Source organism: Melopsittacus undulatus, chromosome 8, assembly GCF_012275295.1.
Source record: "Melopsittacus undulatus isolate bMelUnd1 chromosome 8, bMelUnd1.mat.Z, whole genome shotgun sequence".
NCBI lineage: Eukaryota > Metazoa > Chordata > Aves > Psittaciformes > Psittaculidae > Melopsittacus > Melopsittacus undulatus.
In genome coordinates, this window is record NC_047534.1 from 50495897 (window position 1) to 50516522 (window position 20626).

The following is a 20626-nucleotide window of genomic DNA, read 5'->3' on the forward strand; positions in this document are numbered from 1 at the left end:
GATTTGGTTTGCAATACTGCTTAGTCTGACAGCTGAGGAGAGAAAGCAATAACCCTGTCTGACAAGGCTGACCTTGAGCTCATCACTCGTCAGGAGTGGAAGTTAGGGGAAAAGCACACTTACCTTTCACTTGTTTGAAGTGGGTTCCCTGGGAATAAAAAAAAGAAAAAAAAAGAGAGAAACATGAAATTTGACAATGCTTTTTTAATGGAATAATTTTTCGGAGAAGAGCTGCTCTTTGATATCTGTGATAGTTTGTTGCTCCAATCTGTCATGTTGCAGACTCTATCTGCTAAGGTGTTTGTGACTGTAAGCATGGCGAGGAAAGCTGGGGCCAATTTTTCTCTGAAGGAATTTTGCTGGGGAGCTGATATTCTTTTGTTTAATCCCTCCTTTTTGCTGCTATGTTGTGTTTGGGTTTTCGCTGGAGCCTGCAGACTGGCTGATCTGCGAAAGGGCCGGGTGCGCCTTTAAGAGGTGGAGGTACTTCGTGCAGGTTGCGCCGGGGAAGGAAGTGGCTCCACACCGCAGGAGGTTGGCAGGAAAAGGCTGGTGTTCGACTGGCCACAACTTAAACTGCCAGTTTTCCCTCTGAGAGCGAGCAAAAGAAAATGTCACATTAGCTTCCTGTTCTGTTCTTTGACACTGACAGCTGAAACGCTGTCCACTAAAGGTTGCGTTGAGGTACAGTCTGATCTGTGAAACTTGTTGAAAACTCTTCCCTGGGCAGCGCTGAGCTCGGAGTGGCGTGGGAAAGGGTGATGCTATTCGGGGCAGAGGGCGGCCGGCTGAGGTGCAGGTCTGAACTCATTAAACCTATCCCAAGCGAGAGCCCGAGCACGACAATCCCGGCAGCAGCAGCGGCTCCGGCGGCAGCCCCTGACCGCCTGCGTGCCTCAGTTTCCCTCGGCCGCGGGTTGTCTCTGCGCCGAGCGGCCTCGCTGCGCTCCCCGCGGACGAACCCCCGGTGCTGGTCACCCTCGGGACTGCAGCCGGAGCCGCCGCTCCGCCACCCGCCCGCTGCGGGCCCGGCCTCGCCGGTGCCTCCTGCCCGGCGCGGGGCGGCGGCCGGTCCGGAAGGAAACTGCTGTCCACGGGGGCTGCCCGAGCCGGGGCTGCTCCGCCGCCGCCGGGGCTGCTCCGAACGTTAATTAGCATGACTAGTTTGATGGATTTAGTCAACAGCATTCAGCAAACAGGGTAGGGGGGAAACAAGTGCGGAAGACTCCTCAAATCTAAAGACTTTTGAGCCCCGGTGCCCTCAGCGGTTTGTTACGCGAGCTCGAACAAGTGTTGCTGCCAATTAATTGATCGGGGGGATTTATTTTAGTGTTGTGGCCGGGTGCCAGAGAGAGAGGCTTTGTCCTCGCGTTTTAAGCACCACCCCTCCTTGCAAGTTTGAAATGTGAGCTGCCTGGGTGTATTTTTTTTTCCTCCTCTCTTTCTCTCTCTTCCTTCTGGCAAAGTGGCTGCGTGTGCGTGCGTGTGTGTGTGTGCGTGCATGAGTATGGGAGAAGGAGGGAGAGGTGTAATGGGAAAGCAAGAGATGGATCACTAGAGGCAGAAAAGAAAACCATCACTATCAGTAACATGCAGCTGAGGTGAGATTTTTCTGAGTGTTTGATTTTCTTAAAAGCCTTTCAGAAGATTTAAAGCAGCCTTCTGCCATGCTGTGTGCTGAAGACGTACTCCTAAGCAATGTCATAGGGATGCTTACATGTATATTGCCGGTTTAGGTCTGTTCGCGTACGTGTGAAGTTTTAAAGCTTAACCTGATTCTCTTTATTGTCTCTAGAGGGTTGTAGCTTGAGCACAAATAGCCTGTTGGCAAGTACGGCATGAGCCCATTAGCAAGACTCCATCTGTGATTGGTTTTGCCTGGAAACCGGGAGACAAGCAATGAATAATTGATGTGTGTTGTGCAGTAGCTGGACAGGCAAAGAGGAGAGAGAGAGGGAGAAACAGAGCAGGGTGCCCTCAGAGGGGGGAGAGCGAACAAGCTTGAAAATAGCTACTGGCTGCCTTGTGCCGAGATGAAGGCAACCCCGACTGCCTTTGTTCTGCACTGGCTGGGCTCTGCCTAGAAGTGTTCGCAGACATCTGTGGCCTTTCTCTGCAGCAGAAGGGAGGCAGGCGAGCCGAGGCGGCTGCAGAGGAGGACTAGGCTTTTGAATGAGATGTAACTTGGGGGTAAGTTGGCTTCCTCGGCGGGAGGGGGGCTCTGCGTGTGTAAGTGGCGACGCGAGTGTGAGTGTGTGCGTTGTCGCCTCGGGCTGACTGGGAGAGCGTGAGTGTGTGGTGTGTGTGCGCCGGGCGGGTGTGTGTGCCAGCGCGAGGGTGCATTGTGGGTAAGGCAGTGCTGCATGTTGTCACAGGGATGGCAGGCAGCAGGCAGGGAAACTGGGACGGGTTCGCACGCAGATGCGGGGAGAGCTGCGAGAAGGAGATTCACGGTTTGCTCATTTAGCTGGACTTTACCATATTGCTGCTTTAGGGGTGAACCGCTTACACCTCACAGGAATCTTACTTCTTATATCTGCCACCATAAAACCAAAATGTAACAGCAATTATCAAACTTGAGCCTGGCTGGCACTGACAAAACGTGAGGAGCTGTTCTGCGAACAGCAGTGGCAATACTGCTGCCACCATTTCATTTTTCCTGCCGTTATGAAGACCTTGCCATGCAGAACTCACATCTATGGCAAGCAGTCTCAAAGATCCCAAAGAAGTATTAGAATCAGTGGCAGTGTCGAGTATTCAAGTTGACATGTTTATCCCTTGTGCTCTGAGTAGTTACGAGTTTATCTCTTTGCCTGTGTAAAAACCAAAAATATATTTAATTTGCATATGATTTATGGAGTTTTCAGGAAGTTTTAAAGTAGTGATACCAGCCTGGAATTTGGAATGAGGGTTTATGTTTTGATTTGATTAGTTGTATTAAAGCAGATAATAACATAAGACTGAATAAAATGGTTTGTTAATGTACAACAAAAATGAAAGGCGAGGAATCTGTACAGCTTCAGTGTTCACAACTTTGCCATTGACAGCATGGTTTGTTGGGGGAAGAGACTTGCTGTTGTAGACAGCAGCTCTTGGATCAGTAAAATCACTGCATAAGAAGAAATAGACTTTGCCTAAAGTAGAGTCAGTGATCCTGTGTCCGCTGAAATAACTATCAAAACAAGTGTTGAGTTCAGTCATACAAACTACTTCCCCTGAGTTCAGATGCACCCATTGTAAGATCTGGCTGAAAATCCCATAGCATCTGTCAACTTTTGATGCAATAAATACTCTCAATAGACAGTCCTCATGGGGTGAACTGGCCAGTTTGAATCCCTTTTTATGACAACAACATAGCTTGTCTCGTAAAATTACAGAAGATGATGTTGTTTCTGCAAACCTGTATGTTTTGGAGAGAAAAATTACTGTGGAGACATTATTTCATTCAAGAAATCATGTCTCAATCAGGTTAAGGGAACCAGGTCATTAGGCTGGAGTGACCTGAGAAAAACAGTTAGCATGGCTGAAACATTACCTGGATTCTGAGTACATAAAATTAAGATCCAGCTAAAGCTGTTCTAAGTTACCTAATATTTCCTTTAATTTGTTCTTAAGTTAGAACTTTATTACAGTTACATTGATAACATAATTAGCGGCAGCTAATCGTGCATAGAAGTAGAAGCTCCTCTCAGTCAAGTAGTAGCATGTCTCCTCTGTGCTGTCACCGATCTGCTAAGCAGGATTTTGTTCCTCTTTTTGCTTAGCATTTAAATCAAGATGGCAGCTGAAGTGCAGTAGAACTTGTGAACAAAAGTTTGGTTTTATGTAAATCTACTTCAGAACTCAGTAACGCTTCAGTTTGGGTTTAAGCCAACAGAAGAGTGTCACCAGAGGCTCAGTTTTGAATTTATGAGTAAAATTTTGATTTGTAAAAAATTGCTTAACTTTAATTTGATTCCCACCCACCCCAGTTGTTCCCCCTTCTGTGGAAGAGCCATCAGAAAATCTATGGGGAAATACGTCTGCAAATGCAGTGAGATTTCTCTTGTAAAGTCATCTGAATGTGTAAGGTAGCATGGTAGCAATTGAAAATACTGATCATAAGAGAGATTTGAAACTTAAGCTTTTGATCTTGTGTAGGCTGTAGTAGAATGGGCACAAATGTCATATCTGTGCATGTCAGTGTCTCAGTGGTCCTTGCAGAAGTGTTGCTTCTGTGAAACACATGCTCTCTGATCGGTATTTCTAGTGCCAAAAGGAGCAGTTAGGCCTGGAACCCTTCTGCCGGATGCTTCAGGAACAACCAAGAAAGCTTGTCCCCATGTACTGCACAGAGGATATTTGTTGGTTACAAGGCAGAGAAATGTGCAAACAAACAGAAAATAATAGAGGATACTTTGGGTTCAAATAAGAAACAATGTGTTGTTAACAGGTATGTCATCAATTACAGTGAGATGATTTAGAATGGTCTGGCAAGACAGGCCTGCTTTTGCCATGAAAAATTACTGTGGCAATTAGATTGAGAGTCTCTGAATCCAACCTCCCAAAGCCCCCCAGATTAAAAGATATGTAACTAACACAAGAGCGTAGTGGTTTTATGTGTCACAAGGTAAGCTGAGGACACAGAAGTTCCCATGTTCTCCTCAGTTGTCACTGGGGCTGTGACAACACGAGGCTGCTTTCTCATGACCAGGATACGAGCAAAAGGGACGTTGCTGATCAACAGCAATGAAAAATCTTACTAGAGTACAGCTGACAAGAAACCAGCACTCTATGAGAGTTTGCAATTGTGATTCCTTTTTTCTTGTACAACAAGGGAAAAGAGAATATTATATTAAACAGCAAAAGAGCCAATCAGGGAAGGAGCTGACTGGGGGAACACAAACACAAAACCTTACCATGTGGAACATTGCTAAAATGATGTTCCAGAGATCCCAGTGAAGATGCTCTCTGGTTTTGTTCCTCTCGGTTTGAGAACAGAGACTGCCCACAGGAAATACCTTCCTCTGAGGCTGCTCTCGTTAGTGGAACTTCTGTTTTGTCTGGGGTGGAACAAACAGAATAAGCTGCAGCTAACAGACAGCCTTGAGGCTGCTCTTGAGCAGCTGGGCAGCAAGGCTTTGCTCAAGGGGGGGGGAAAAAAGTGGGGAAAAGTGGCTTCCTCCCAGTCCTGCTCAGCTATTACTGCATTGTAGTTCAGAGCTATACCAGCTAAAGCTGGGTGATCTAATTTGGGTGTCAGAAGCCTGGCTGAGTAGCTAGTGGATAGCTGTGCAGGCCGAGTGGATTTGTTACTGCCTCCAATACCTTGCAGGGTACAGCATATAGGGCAGCATAGGCCTATCATGGTGATTTTAAAAGTACTGCTGTAAGAAATGACCCCACTGCCTGTCCTCTAAATTTCCTACCTTGCTGTGATGGTGTTCCCTGTGCTGCCTTTGCAGAAGAAACCAGAAGGTTCTGTAAAAAAGCATTAGACGTGTCATCTGTTTCACTGGAGTACAGAGTTACTGATCTTTTCTTTGGAGTGACCGAAACAAACAGATCCTTATAAAAATAGCTGAAAGCTAACATGCTGTAAAAAAATACATTGTGTTAATATCTCTTGGCTCTTCTAATGGCAGGATAGGGGCAAAAACTCCATCAGGTATGCTTGCTGCTGAAGTGCTTTAGCAAAGGGATGTTTAGGTATACAAAGCAGTTGTTCAAGAATTAACTAAAAATCAGCTTCCTTAATACTGAAACAATTTGAAGTTACTGAACAAAACCTTTTAAACCAGAATGTAAAAGGATAAGCCGGCCTTCAAATGAAATGGATGCTCCAGTAATTATCAGAGGTACACCAATGTGCAATAAAGCAAAGCAGTGATAGCTTTTAAGGCATGGTGATGAGTGCATATCCGTTCATCATCAATGAGAAAGCAGCCAGCCAGTCTGGCACGTACGTAGTCTTTTTCACTGAGGACTCAGTAATGAGACTAGAGAAGCCCAGAAAGAACACTGGTTATTTTCCCTGGTTTCAGTTGGAAGTTGCCTAAATATTTTTTTCCATAAAATCAAGACAAGATATAGTTATAAAATAAAATGAGTGACACTGGGGCAGTAATTACTTCATCAGTGTGGGAGGCTGCCGTGCAGCCTATCATAAATACTATACATTTCTCCAGTTCTTGACCTGGATCATTCTCAAATGGCTTGCATTCCCTGGAGTGTGTTACTAATCCTGACTCTGAGCTTGTTGGGGCTCATTCTGTTGACAGTAATCCAGTGCGACCAATGGCAGTTCTACCTATTCCAGGAGAAAAAGTTCATTTTGTTCTCAGTTATCTTTATTAGTACCCATCAGATGTTCAGGCACCCAGCTAAGCTCCCAGTTCATGTTGTTTGTTGTAACTGAAGTGCAAGTCTCACCAGTTTGATGAATAACGTTTAACATTTTTAAATCAACTTCTAATCCTGTAACTAAATGTTCTTGTTAGTAGTTGCTGTTCTTTGTACCTCCTTGGTGCTCCTTATGTTTATCAAATCTCTTAAATATCAAGAGGTAGGCAAGCTGGATGCCTGTCTGTTGACATCCTGAAAGGGACAAAAGGACACCATTTTTTTGTAAATACCAGCTCATTAGAATGCTATTAGAAGGCAATGTTAGAGTACCTGGATGGGTTCCTTCTTTAGCCTGCTTATCATTAAAACGATTTTGACTGGATTTTCAAAATCATTCTGACCCAACTTAGTTACAAATGAAGTGAGTAGAGCTGCAGCAGAAGCAGAACTAGGGCAACCTGGGATGTTTGTAAAAATCACTTTGCTTATTCTGGGTATCTTTTCTCACTCAAGCCCAAGAAGGTAACAGAGCTAATGGGAGATTGTCATATGATTCTTCAGTACTCAGCTCTGCTAACCAGCTTTACTGATGTGATGTTTGTTATAGTGATTAAACATATTTAACATTTTATTCACAACCTTATTTCTCCCTTAGTAAGTGGTAGGAAAAGAAAAAAGTACTAAAGGCTGTTTCTGCCACTTTTGCCACGTACTTATCCATGTTCTAGCCAGACTTCAAAGGGGAGGGTGTTAACAGTGCTTTTGCTGTCTTATCTACTGACACTATCCAACTGTTTAAAAAAGTTGAGTTTTTCAAGCATCGGCCTAACACCACGGCTTTCAGAGCAGCCTGTCATGATTTACTTATTCATACAGCTTGCAGTGGCTTATGTAGTCTTGATCCTGCTTGATCTGCCAGCAGTATTTGCTTCTATTGATCACAGGCTGTTATTTGACTGCCTTGAGCAGCTTGTAGGTCTCCCTGGTTCTGTTAACGGGGTCTACTACAGATACTTCTCAGCATTCTCATTTTGTTGCTGTCGATAGATTTAACCCCAGGCCTCCCATTCAAGACAGATGTGCCACAGGGTTGTGTCACACTCTTTGTGGTTTTTTATAAGTTTGGTAATATCTTTGGCAATGTAACTGGGGTTCTGTCTGGATTTGGCTGTTAGCTCTGATTTATAATGCATGTTTAGCAGTGTGCCTGTCTGTCATGTTTGGTTGTAAGTATGTAAAGACTCCTCCTATCGTAGGTGTCATAAATGGCATATTTTTGGAAGTAAGCACTGGTCCTTTATGTTTCTATGTACCTTTTAATCCATATACATTCCTACTGCTTTTCTAGCAATAGGGCAATTAAGAGGTTAATCTGGAAGAAACTTCAAAGCAATGTTGTCTCTTGCACATAGACAAACACTGTTACATTGTCCTGTTCCAGCCAGCTTTCCAAATGGCTATATGTTTTCCAACTATTCTTCAGTGTGGAAAAACTGTAATCCCTTAATTGACTAGTTTACCTAAAAGTCCTTAAAGTAACTATCTAAAGTAATTGGTGCCTGCCAAGAAATGTGCTTCGTTAGGCAAAAGTTAGAACTGGCTTTAAAACAGAAACATCCATGTAAGCTTTTATATGATCTTTGTCCATTAGAAACCAGAGATTTTAGTCTTTTTACTAAATGACTTCATGGTTTGTGAATATACTTGTAAGCTCTTTGAAAAATAGAAGCATATATGGTCCTTGTGTATTTGTGTTTCTGGTTTTAATATGAGGGTGGCCTTCTTTGAACATGCAATGAAGCTTCTGCCTCTTATTATTTGTGGCTCCTTGTATCATTTTCATAGAAAAATGGCCCAGCAGATGGTGTTTGAGCAGAAAGAGGAGAGAGCCGGTGGCTGACTCTTTGAAGAAGTATTTGAGATGGAGAATTATGAGGACCAAGTGATTTTACTTGGGAGGAGCACATTTAATACATGATGACCCACTTTTTACCCTTGCATATAGATACTTTTGCATTTAGTGAGACTAGGATGTTGGCTTTCTGGCTTGCCTTGAAATTCAGCAAACTGTTTCTTTGTCTCTACATCTACAGAAAATATCAGGGCAGGATTTATTCTCTCATAGAGAGCATTTTGGACTTGGAGATTTAGTTTATCATTAGTATGTAATACCCCATAATCTTGGATTATGTATTTTGCTATAAGCAGAACAGAAGATATGTTTTATAATTTCTCCTAGGAGTAGGTTATAAGATACTTGGAAAAGGATGTTTTAATGTCCCATCTCAAGTGTTGACTTAAAATGGCTCACTTGAAGCATTCACAAGTCATGTTGCAAAGGCAAAAAATGCCCTTCTTGTTAAATGACTATAATCTAGAATGTTATAGAGGGCTAAATGATTTATTGATGTATCTTTCAGAGGCATTTACCTGCACCTGTAGCCAGCCCATTCCATTTATTTTGGCTTGCTGACAAATTAGCAAGCTATTTGTATGTCAGACTTGGTCAGTAGTCAACTCCCTCCTCCTTACATATTGAACAGCTTTTAATTTAATTGTCTGTGGTGTTGGCAATTTATTACCCAGATAGACGTCACTCAAAGGAACTCATATTTTTGTTGTTGGTTTTTTGTTTGTTTGTGGTTTGTGGGGGTTTTTTTGGTTTAAAAAAGAAAATAAAAACTTTAAGATTCATTTTTGAATATGCCCATAGTGCCTTACAGAAGAGAGTATGTAGAAGAGAGCAGCTTTCAAGCCTTTTCCATACACAGTCAATGATCTCTGTGATACCTTCCTTTCTGTTAAATGGTTTAGGATGTGAAATATTAGGTTTTATATTTAATGACTGGAATAAGCTCAACTCTGTGATTATGGCCGTTGTCATTGTATCTAGACACCTGTAAGGAATGAGCAATCAGAATTACATGTCAGAGTCGCAACTGCGTAAATGTGTTGCATAAATACTCTCAGGCAGAGTTGAAGCATGTGTTGCCACCTGCAATGATTACACTGCTGCTCTTGAATAAGTTTTGCGGGGGATTTAAGGCAAAATTATTGTGTCTTGCTAAATTGTTTTACTGTTAGCTTAGACGCTCATCACAGCGAGGATCTGAGTGCTACTTTTCAAAGTCAGAATGCTATACTGTTACAAAGACGCAGTGACAGGTTGCCTGACTTGAGCTGCCAGGATGCCTCCTGCCTTGATGCTCCTCTGAAGCACCACCACTGGTGTTCTCCAGCTGAAGTGCAATCTATTGTATAGGTCTGTTTTCTTAACCTTAATTAACCTGATCTCGTACTTTATGAACTTCATGTAACACGTGAAATTTGCACTTTGATGTAGTGAAGAGGATTTTCATGTCATGTGAGCATGCCTGGCGCTGGCCATCCTAGCCACCCGATTCTGCTAGGGCTCCCTGCGCCTGCAGGTGGTGGAAAGACCCAGCTATTTTTTCCCCTTTTACAGTCATGGTTGCTAGTTAATGTTGCTGGCACTGTACAGCTTGAACTGTTTTATGGTCTTACATCTGCTTAACCTTTAATGTTTCTGTCATCATCTATCATGACCTGGTGGCCTATGGTTAGTAAAATGTGCCCTTGCAGGCTGCCAGATGCTGTAATGGAATTAGGCCTTTAAAATTATCAGAACTGTCAAAGGGGCTTACAATCCCATAAGAGCTCTAAGTGGTTTCTTACCTCCACTTCAACACGCATGTGACCTGGTTGAAGTGCTTTTTCTTGGGGTTTGTTTTTTTGCTCTGCTTTGTTTTACTTCCTATTAAAGTGGGGTGGAGGGGAAAAAAAAGTTTCCTTGGCATATTTATAAGGAATCTCCTCAGTTCTGTCCCAGATGTCTTTTTTTTGGCTCTTTTTTCTCTCTTGCACTTGCAGATTAAGCTCTGCAGATATTTCAGCAGGAGCTTGTTCCTTTAAGTAAAAGGGTAAGGACACTTCGGTATGTGCATTAGTCAGTCAGTGTGCACTCAGGGCTGACACAAGGCAGGAGGGAACGTCAGGTTTGCTTTGAGGGGGTTGAACTTGGCGTAATGCTCACAGAAGGTGCTGAACCAACACCTCTGCAGAGTGAGTGTGGGAAGGACAGTAACACTGTGTAGTTAGTCATATTTACCAGCTCTGTGCCTTATACTGAGCAGAGGATAGCACTAGAGATGTGAGCTGGTTTACCTTTTGCTAGTTAGTTTTCATGTAACTGTGGAAATGGTGAAAGTAGTTTTGTAGTACCTTGGTGGTCACAGTGCCTGGTGGTTATTAACACAGTGAAAGATTCTGTAATGTTTCTGACCTGAGAGATACTACATGTGCCACATCCACTAGAAATTGAAGTGTGCAGTAGAGGAGGTAATTTGACCATGTCTCACACAGCCCATAGCTGAGTTTGACAAGTCCCCTTTTCTGAGCCTGTTTCATGAGTCCCAGTTCAGAGCAGTTTCCTGTCTTTGTGAGCTTGTTGCATCTGAGATGTTTGCCTCCAATTATTGCAAGTTGTTAATACTGCTTTTTTTAGTTGAAGGGTGATCTGATTTTGGCTATTGAAGCAGTGCCACGCTGACTCAGTTTCTTACCACCAGCAGGGTGATGCAAGGTGCAGAAAGAGAATAAAGTGAATAAAATGCTGTTGTTTGAAAATATGTCTTGTTTGAGGCCTGATACATAAGGGATAGAGGGAAATGCACTGCAGCCATTTTATTTGCAAGGAAAAGAACTGTTACAGAGATTTCTTTTACATCTCCATGGTTCTCGTATAGCACAATTAATCAAGGTAGAAGAAAACGTGATCCCTGCCACTAAACTGTGTGTAGGCATTAGTCCCATAAATAAAATTAACTATAAAAAAAAAGGTTTGGATTGCCAGAGGTGACATTAATTGGAATAGACGATGGAAGAAACTGGCCTCTGAGTAAGGAGGGCAAATAGTGAAATACCCATCCTCCAAGAAAAGTAATTCCTGTTTCAGTTTTTAGAGCAATTGCAGTTAATGATAAATCTTGACCTGGAATGCTCCAAATGACCATCCACAGTGGTGAGTGTACTTCTCTTTTCTTTGGCATACAAATCTCAAGAATCTTCCACAGCCCCCACTGCACTAAGCAGGAAGAGATGGAGATGGAGGAATGAAATCAGTCATCAGGCAGCTCTGGAGAGTGTCAGGAGATGAGCTGTCCCTTCTGATCCAAGAGCTTGAGTATATTGACGGCTAATATTTTTCCTTCACAACAGTCTAGTGAATGATCTCATCAGCTGTTGCTAGCAGATGCAAGAATGATGAGCTTGTGGTAGCAAGACAGACATTACACTGTTTTCTGTGCTTGTCTTGGGATACAAGTGACAGACATGTCATCAACAGTTTTCTTTTTGAATAAAATTTGCCATAGCACTTTGAAAAGGTTCGAAGTAGATTAGAATTAGTACCTTAGTGGAGGGAGAGAAGAGGAGCCCTTCCCAGCAGATGCTTCCTTTTGGTGGAAGTTTGGGATTCTTTCTGGGAAAACGGATGTTTAAAGGCTGATTAGCTGTCTTAAGAGGACGTACCTGACCTGTGACTGTTTCTAACTTCATTACAAAGACATGGTAACACCTTGGAAAAAAATAGGGAGCGATGAATGTCTCCTTTCAGTACTCACTGTTGTTTATTTAGCACAAAGACTTCAGATACATACTTTTTAATGGGTTTTTATTAATCAGGAAGAAGAAAAGCAGTTTATGCAGTCAGGCAAGCAGTGTTCCAGTGTCCAGATTCATCAGTCCTGATTCTCTGCTGTGTTCTTCTTAGTGCCAGGTCAAACAAAGCTGATACAGATCACTGGAAAATGGGTTGTCAGTGTTTAGGTTATTTAATCTTCAGTGTTGATTCCCAGCTGTGACTGTTTCTGTTACTAGTATGTTTACTTTGAGCTTCCTACTTCTCAATTGTAAGTATCTCTACTGTAGTCAAAGCCCATGTACCTAACCCATATGAACACTCAGAGTTTGCCACTTATCCAAAATATTGGGTGACAGATACTTCACCTGAAATATGTGTTTGATTTTCCAGCCATGTACAAATTGAAAAAAGTGTCAGGATGAGCCAAATCAGGTTGAAATGAGGGAACTTATTTGAATAAGGCAGAGCCTGATCATAAAATAATACTGTATATGAGTTAAACATTTCTTGTTTTTGTGGTGTCCTAAGTAGCTGCCTGAGTATTTCCTCTGCAGCTGAGTTCTGCCTGCTGTCAACTCTGAGTTTAGTAGGTAATGGCACTTTCCCCTAACATTGCCTTACTTTTTGCTTCTGTGCCTGCATTTGAGCAGTACCCCAATAGTAAAGAAGTCTGTGTGACTGCAGTATGAAAGTTAATGTCCTCGTGTGAAAATAGTATTTATTATTCATTGTCTTTGGACTGAAATGTCTCTGTATTTGTGGATCTTCACAAAGCCTGTCGAACAGCTGATAGTTTTTCAAAAAACTCACTTTAGATAGTGCTTGTTGCCTTAAACTGAAGGGTAATTGTGGCTCTTGGGTTCTTGGGTTTCCATCAGTGGAATCCCAACAACCCACCCTTCTAATTTATGCCATTGCAAGTTGTTCTACAGTTTCACTCATAGTATTTGGCAAATTTTTCATAATTCTTCAGAGGACTTTATATTGTTAACAGACTCAGGCATTTCAAAAACATTCTTACCAGTTGTCACCATCTGAAGCTGGAGTCTACAGTTGAGTTTTCCCATATGTATTTTCATTGTTTGCCTAATCTGTTTTGAGATCAGTTTTGCATGAATCAAGGACCCTAGGGGGAAAAAAAATAATCTACGTGGCTCTTTCCAGAACCTTCTGCAGCAGATTTCATTGATGGTTAAGATAGTTCTTGCCTGTCCTTAACTCCCCTTTTTCTTCCTAATTACACTAGAGATTGAAGATTGTGTTACGTACTTCATGAGTGGTAATATCTACACATGCCAGTATTGAATCAAGTGGCAAAATAAATCATAATCAGACTTCATCCACTGATGCTAATTTCTCTCCAAAGCTGGAACATAGCTCTACTTGTGTAGGAAATAGAATAGACCTGTGTTCTGATTTGGCAGTACTGTAAGTAAGCAAGGAAAAGATTAAAAAGTGGGAGGGCAAGAAAAGATTCCCAAACCAACAATTCAGTTGTAATTATGGAATTACTAACATTTTGAGTGTTTAAACTTTGACTATTATAAATTAGCCATCAGACCAGTAACTTCTGCCTACCCCTTACAAGCCCTTCACATTTTCCCATAGAGCAGCATATGCTTCCCATTTCGTAATCTGAACTCTGAAAGTCTACCTAGTCTCTACTTAACTTCAGTTTTACATGACATGAGAGGCATACACCTTTTGGAAGATAGTTTGTTACTTGCTTTCAGTGATTTGTCTGAAACCTGGAAGAAAGTCACTAAACAACCACAATAAGGAATTTTGTGGAGTAAGGATGAGATCACCTGAAGTGAGATCTGCACATAAAACTTGTGTGAACATGGAAATGTCATTAAGGACTATGTTTATTCACAACTCTCGATACAGGCAAAAGCGCCAGGGTAGGTATAGTTCTAGAACAAAAATGGCCTTTGCTGATGCAGCTAGTTTCACTCGAGGAATTAGTATAAGCTGTAAACTGGCAAGATCACTTTTCTTTGCTGATACAAACTGTATTTGCAAAATAAGCACATATATCAGACTTTTTGAGGGTGGTTGTGCTGACAGAATACATGTGAAAATGGTCACAAGGAATGGAAGAGGCAGGAAACATACTCCCAGAAGTAGTTACATCTCTTGATGAGTGTATGAGCTTTCCAACCTTTCACTAAGTACTTTTTTTATATATGACACTCTTTTGTTATCCCATACTGCATATTCAAACTCAGATTGTGCCTTGAATTAGTCAGTGTAGTTAGTATGAAGATGCATTGGTAGCGTATGAGGTTAGTTGAGGTGCATGTTGTAGTAAATTTGTTTTGAAAGACTCCCTCCTGGATATTCTTCAGTGTCTCTCTCTGAAACAGCCTCTTTCCCATAGCATCTTTTTTCTTTGTGTCATTGATCATCCATGAGTAACTGTAAACATGCCTAATCTACAAATTCTGTGGGGGGAAAACGGCTGGCTTTTGAAGATTGGTAAGCAGTTGAACTGCACCAAAATGTTACATGCTGCGTGCTTGTTCATGAGAGTCATCTTGGCATTATGGAAATGCAGAAGTAAGGCTTTACTCCCTGAGAAGTATATTTTAGGATCAGTCTAATGCAGATCTGTACCTAATTTGGAGGTTTCAGTCCAGAAGGGCTTGAGCCCATCCTGAGTTTCATTTTGAGTGTCAGGTTCAAAGAACTATCAAAGGAGTGAACTCAGTTTTAAGTGGGCTTGACTTCATTAACAGCCATGTCTTCCATATTCATTGCTGAATTTGCAGTTGCTCAGAACTGTTCACCAAAATGCATCCCAACCCCTCTTGCTCTTTCAGCAACCTCAGCTGTGTTTCCTTTGATAATTTCCTGAAAAAGCAGTTTAGCCTGGTTTTGGTATAAAAATATTCAGCTCTAGCTCTGGGTGAAAGATTTTTCATACATTTCCAAGAGCTTTATTTTGCTCTTCCATGCAGTGATCTGCCCTTTGGAAAGAAATCGGGACTTGCCAGAGCAAGGCGTTTCTGCAGCTTGAGCAACTTCTTTCTAAACCACATCTGTGAGCTTTTTGTAAATGAATTAAAGCACAGTTATGCCTTTTACACCGAAATTGTTGTGGTCCATTTCTCCAGCCAAAAGGTCTTTAACTGTATTTGGAAGATCTCTTCTAAGATAAACAGTGCTGCTGGTCTTCTTTTTCTAGTGTTGGTTTGCAGCTGTAGAAATGTGATTGTTTTGGGTTTTTTTTTACTTATCTTTTAGGTTTTGACAAATAAACCAGTATTTGGATCAAATGACGGTAACATGGGGCAATGTTTATCCATGTACTGGCAAGTTAAGTTTAGTAATTATTTCTATCATTTGATAATTGCCTGTCTGGAATATCATGTTTAGCCTCTTAAAATTTCTTGTTAATCCAGCAGTAACCGTCTGTTGATGTTATAGTTCAGTGAACTGAACCCATGAATTGTTAATCCAATGATTGACCAACCTCCTACCCAAAGTGGGACTAGAATTGCTCCGTATGTGGAGCCAGTTTGCAGAGCAGTGTACTTTTCCTTCCTGGGGAAGCCTGTGCTGAACTTTGAAACATTTGTCAGTTCCACCCTATTCCAACACACTGTTTGCTTGCAGGCAGGGAGCCACATTACAGGTTACTCTGGTTATTTTGCTATAGGTAGGTTTTGTATTTGAAAATGAATTGTGTTTTCATCTGCATGTTGGCTACTTGAAATAAAAACTTAGAGTAAAAACAAATTAGCAATTTGGTTTGGTTTTAATAATTATAGAATTGAGCCGTTTATGATAAACTGAATTCTTTAATTTCTGTTAATGACAAAAGTTTCTATTTTCATTGAAACAGAAAAAGTGGGAGAATATAAATTCAGGCAGAACCTTATAGCTGCTGTCCTACAAAAAGCTTAGATTAGGTGAAATGTACCCAGGACTGAGACCTGCTATATGTGAGTAACCAGGATATGTGTGCACTCTCTCAATAACATCTTTTTTCTCTGCACAAAGATTGGGTCTGTCAGCAGGGAAAAGGTTGTATGGTCTCTTTGGACTGCATAAAGTAAAGGTGCTCTCAGTAATCCAACTCCAGAATGTAAAGACTGAATAAACAGTTCTAACATCCAAAACATAAGCAGGATAGCTCAAGTCCATGAACACAGGAATAACAAAATGCCAAGACAAAAATTCTGGTAGGCAACATGCCTGAATCTGGTGTCAGTCAGGTGAGAGTTAGAAAAGGCATTTGGTACAGGTGAGGGTGTCTAATAGTAATATTGAAGTTCAGATGTGGTTTTTTGCTTTACAAGCTTGTACCTGGCAAGAGCGTTTGACTTTGAAAAGTTCAACTACTAAATCTTTGAGAAATAGAAGTGATATCAAAATTTTGATTGTCTTGAGTTTGAGAATAGGTTTCCAAGATTTCTTTTTTGCTTGGGGAAAAGGCTGGCCAATGTAATGGTAGGTCTGTGCGCATAGGCAGATGAGCAAATGTACCTGCCTGACTTTACTGCATGACAGCTGTACCCATTAGTCTGCATTTGCTGTCTCAGTATCTCTGGTGCCATATGTTCTTTTTCTTTAAATAAACAGGTATATAATAGTTAGGACAGATGGGAATAGCAAAATGGTGTAAGTAGAGGAATGATTTGGAGCAAGACTCAAATGATTAATCTTGACACCAGTAGTCTTAACCGGTTTACAATAGAACTGAACTAGTACATGCTGTACAGTTCCTTTCACTGACCCTGTCAATGGAAAAGTATCTTTGATCAACTTGTAATTTTAGTTTCTATCTGTCTGCTTATGACTCATTAGTGTTTGTATTTCCATCCTTTTTGAGCTTAGCGGCTTGTTATATTGCTTACTAATATGCTTCAAGGAGTGTTGCAGATTAGCTTTGTAGACAGTCTAGTCAGTCTCTGCACCAGAGAGGCTCATGCAACTGTTTCTGTTTTGCTTAATTTTATTTCACCAGTACAGACTCATTGAGGTAAGTACTTTTTTTTAAATGCCTTAGAAAACATTAGTATTGAAAGCATCAAATATAAACATGAAGGAATTAACATTAAATTGCACTGAAATGGCAGCTGGAAATGTAATTGTACGGACAGCTATGTTGTAGCAAGAAATCCAAAAGCAGTCACACGATACATTGTTGAGTTACACAGATTTTATTCAAAATGATACCAGGAGTGTGTCAGAAGGTTGGAAGGGATAGGACAGACCTCTTCATGTATGCAGCTGGGGACATTCAGTTTCCCCTCTCAGGGAAACTTGGATTTTGATCTATTTTTTGATTTCTATTTTATTCTCAATTCTGAAGTCTAGGGGAGTTTTTATGTTACTTGTTTAGTAAAGAGCATCTTTGAAAACAGTGCCTACTACAATGAATCTGATCTTTTTCATTCTTGTCCTTATTTGCTACTTTTACAGCATCTAGTTATGAACAACTAGAGCTCTAAAACATGAATGGGATTCTCATTATTTGCTGCCTGCACTTTATATCTTTCTCTTCTCCAGCCCTTGGTGTTAATGATCATTAGTTCACATTAGTTTCCTGTTCTCATAATGTCTTTCAGAACAGGTAGTCTTAAGGTTAAGGAGGACAAATGAGGAACCTTAAAAAGGCCCTTTTATAGTTGCTTATCAGACCTTGATTCCCACATTGATGATATAAGGTAAGGAGGTGACCCTGCCCCTCTACTCTACTCTCGTGAGACCTCACTTGGAGTATTGTGTGCAGTTCTGGTGTCCTCAACATAAAAAGGACATGGAACTGTTGGAACAAGTCCAGAGGAGGCCACGAGGATGATCAGGGGACTGCAGCACCTCCCATATGAAGACAGGCTGAGAAAGTTGGGGCTGTTAAGCCTGGAGAAGAAAAGACTGCGTGGAGACCTCATAGCAGCCTTTCAGTATCTGAAGGGGGCCTACAGGGATGCTGGTGAGGGACTCTTCATTAGGGACTGTAGTGATAGGACAAGGGGTAATGGGTTGAAACTTAAACAGCAGAGGTTTAGATTGGATCTAAGGAAGAAATTCTTTACTGTTAGGGTGGTGAGGTACTGGAATGGGTTGCCCAGGGAGGTTGTGAATGCTCCATCCCTGGCAGTGTTCAACGCCAGGTTGGACAGAGCCTTGGGTGATATGGTTTAGTGTGAGGTGTTCCTGCCCATGGCAGGGGGGTTGGAACTAGATGATCTTGAGGTCCTTTCTAACCCTAACTATCCTGTGATTCTATTCTATGATTCTATGATTTATGATACAAACGCTGTTCTGGGCTACATTCTCCATGACTGGTTTTAGCCTGATCTGTTGCTGCTGCTTGTCTATTTACACTTCGTCTTAAGGTATTAGGAGGTAATACCATATTGTGAATAAGATGTTAGAAGGCAATTTAGTGTACACCTTACCATGAGTTGCTAGGAAGACAGAAAAATAGTTCCACTGGCCCAATTCAACCCAATTTAGAAAGAGCAATACTGTGTAGGATTGCTGGGAGAAGGTAGGAAAATCCCAGATGAGCTGAGAAAATTCTTGAGTGAATTTACTGTGGGATTGTCTCCTTAATAATCTACTTGGCTTTCCAGGGTGAAGCACAGGAGTAAACCCTTCACCATGGTATATCCACCTCGATGAGGTGCAGGCCAGATTAAGTGGCCCAGTCAAGTCTTCCTCGTGCCCACTGTAGGAAGCATATGCATGTGGAACTGGGAGTGCAGAGGGGAACTGAAAGCTTAACACAAAGGTCTGTCCCTCTACTCTGCCCAGAAACCAAAGGGTTGCTTTGTGGTGAAGAGGATGGTGTCAGCATCCTTGGCCTTAGAAAACTAGTTGGAATCCTACCTAGCAGATAAAATCCCGTTCTTGCGGTAGTTGTAGGTTTTTGCCATTTTCCTGAGCATGCTCAAGACTGCCAGAGGAGTTCATTTTTCTGTTCTTGATTCTCCCATTTTTTGTAAATGAAAGAGAAACTATTTAATAAATTTTCTCTGTCCAGTGCATGTGTGTTTTAATTTTGACATGATAGCTAACAACTCCTGATACACATTTTATAATCCAACCTTTAGGTTTAAAATGCTGCCTCAGATGTGAAAATGAAGTAAGCATATTATCCATGAGACCTGCACATGCCTCTTGTCTTTTGGATGTATAATCTCTACACATCATCATGTTTCCTTCTTCACATTCTATTAATTTTTTACGAGCTTCATCAGAACTGTAAAGCACAAGCTGTTTTCATGTAGATGGTTTTTATGGTGACTAAACATTGGAGAAAGGAAAACAAATAATTGTCCCAATATACATATTGCCTGGGATGAACAGATTGATTTATGCACTCCTTCAGTGCTTTCTATAGGCAGCAGGCTGGAATGATTCAGTTCTGATTTTCTGGCCTTCAGTTTGCTAATCCTCATCTTTCAGTTTGTCATTTTTTGAGCTAAGCCTGTTGCCTTTTTAACTGATACAAGAAGTTTAAATGTGTTGCTTTCATTGTGGAGGAAAACACTGAATGGAATCATTAGGTAAGAATAATTGCTGAGTCTTTTTTGAAGTTTGTATCCTACATTTCAGAAAATGACTCTTTTTTCTGCTTTTTTTTCTTACACTTTTGATCTTAGACATCACATGTGACAAACGTATGAAACTTGCTGTACTTGTAAGAACAAGAGCTAATGTTTAATGTCCATTTATGTCAGTTATCTTTTCTAATGTCAGTGAGCATATGTGCATATAAATGCTTCATTTTATTTTGAGTTCCACCCTGTTCTTGGCTTCATAAATACTTTGTAATAGGGATTTCAAGGAACTTGACTGCTTGAGCTGTGTGAAGGAGAAAACCATAGTAAAAACCATGTATTTGTTTCTGAATACTAGTAACATGATTTTGAAACCTTTTCTGCCAAGTGCATCTTTTCCGTGAAGCTTGATGTTTCTACATTCCTCTTCTTATCAATAAAAAATAAACATGGTTTAGTGTGAGGTGTCCCTGCCCATGGCAGGGGGGTTGGAACTAGATGATCTTAAGGTCCTTTCCAACCCTAACTATTCTATGATTCTATGATAATATGGTTTTTTACTGTTTACATATTCAGAAATGTGCCATCTGCAAATCCTGTCATCTTACTTTCAAACTCTTTTTTCAGAGACTGGATGAATACATTAAACACCTTTAATTTTTGGCATTATTTTGATCCCCCTCGTATGTTAGTTGTTTGTCATACGGAGAACTGTTGGTTCTTGTTTGTTTCTGTTAAGGAGTTCCAAGCGGGTGACAATGCTGTTTGCCGCAGATCCCGTTGACTGTCCCTGCCCATGGCAGGGGGGTTGGAACTAGATGATCTTGAGGTCCTTTCCAACCTTAACTATTCTGTGATTCTACTGAGTTCCTTGACAGTCTATTGCCAGAGGCTTTGTCAAAAGCTCTTCAAAAGGGCAGTTGAGTTACATGAACAAACTTCACTTCAGGCATGTCTTCATTGACACCTTCTGGTTTACCTCTGTTGTATGTCCAGGTACATGTTTCTGGCTATTAACTTAATGTTAACTGATCTGAAACACTTTAAGCTGGGACTCGACACACTGTAGATGTTTCACTGTTAAAGCAATAGGATTGAATGGTCAGCTAATCTCTGTGCA

General features: G+C 41.2%; 1 protein-coding gene across 5 annotated transcripts in view; it reads left to right on the forward strand.

Moving 5' to 3' along the window:
• The window catches only part of ZMIZ1 (zinc finger MIZ-type containing 1), a 294102-nt gene that overhangs the window by 201829 nt on the left and 71647 nt on the right, over positions 1 to 20626 (forward strand). The window contains exon 1 of one of the 5 annotated variants that reach the window (XM_031052159.2): positions 1508 to 1601. The exons of the other annotated variants lie outside the window; for them this stretch is intronic. The gene's annotated coding sequence lies outside the window, so the exon portion shown is untranslated. Of the gene's footprint in view, positions 1 to 1507; positions 1602 to 20626 lie in introns of those variants that run through there. 5 annotated transcript variants of the gene reach the window in all.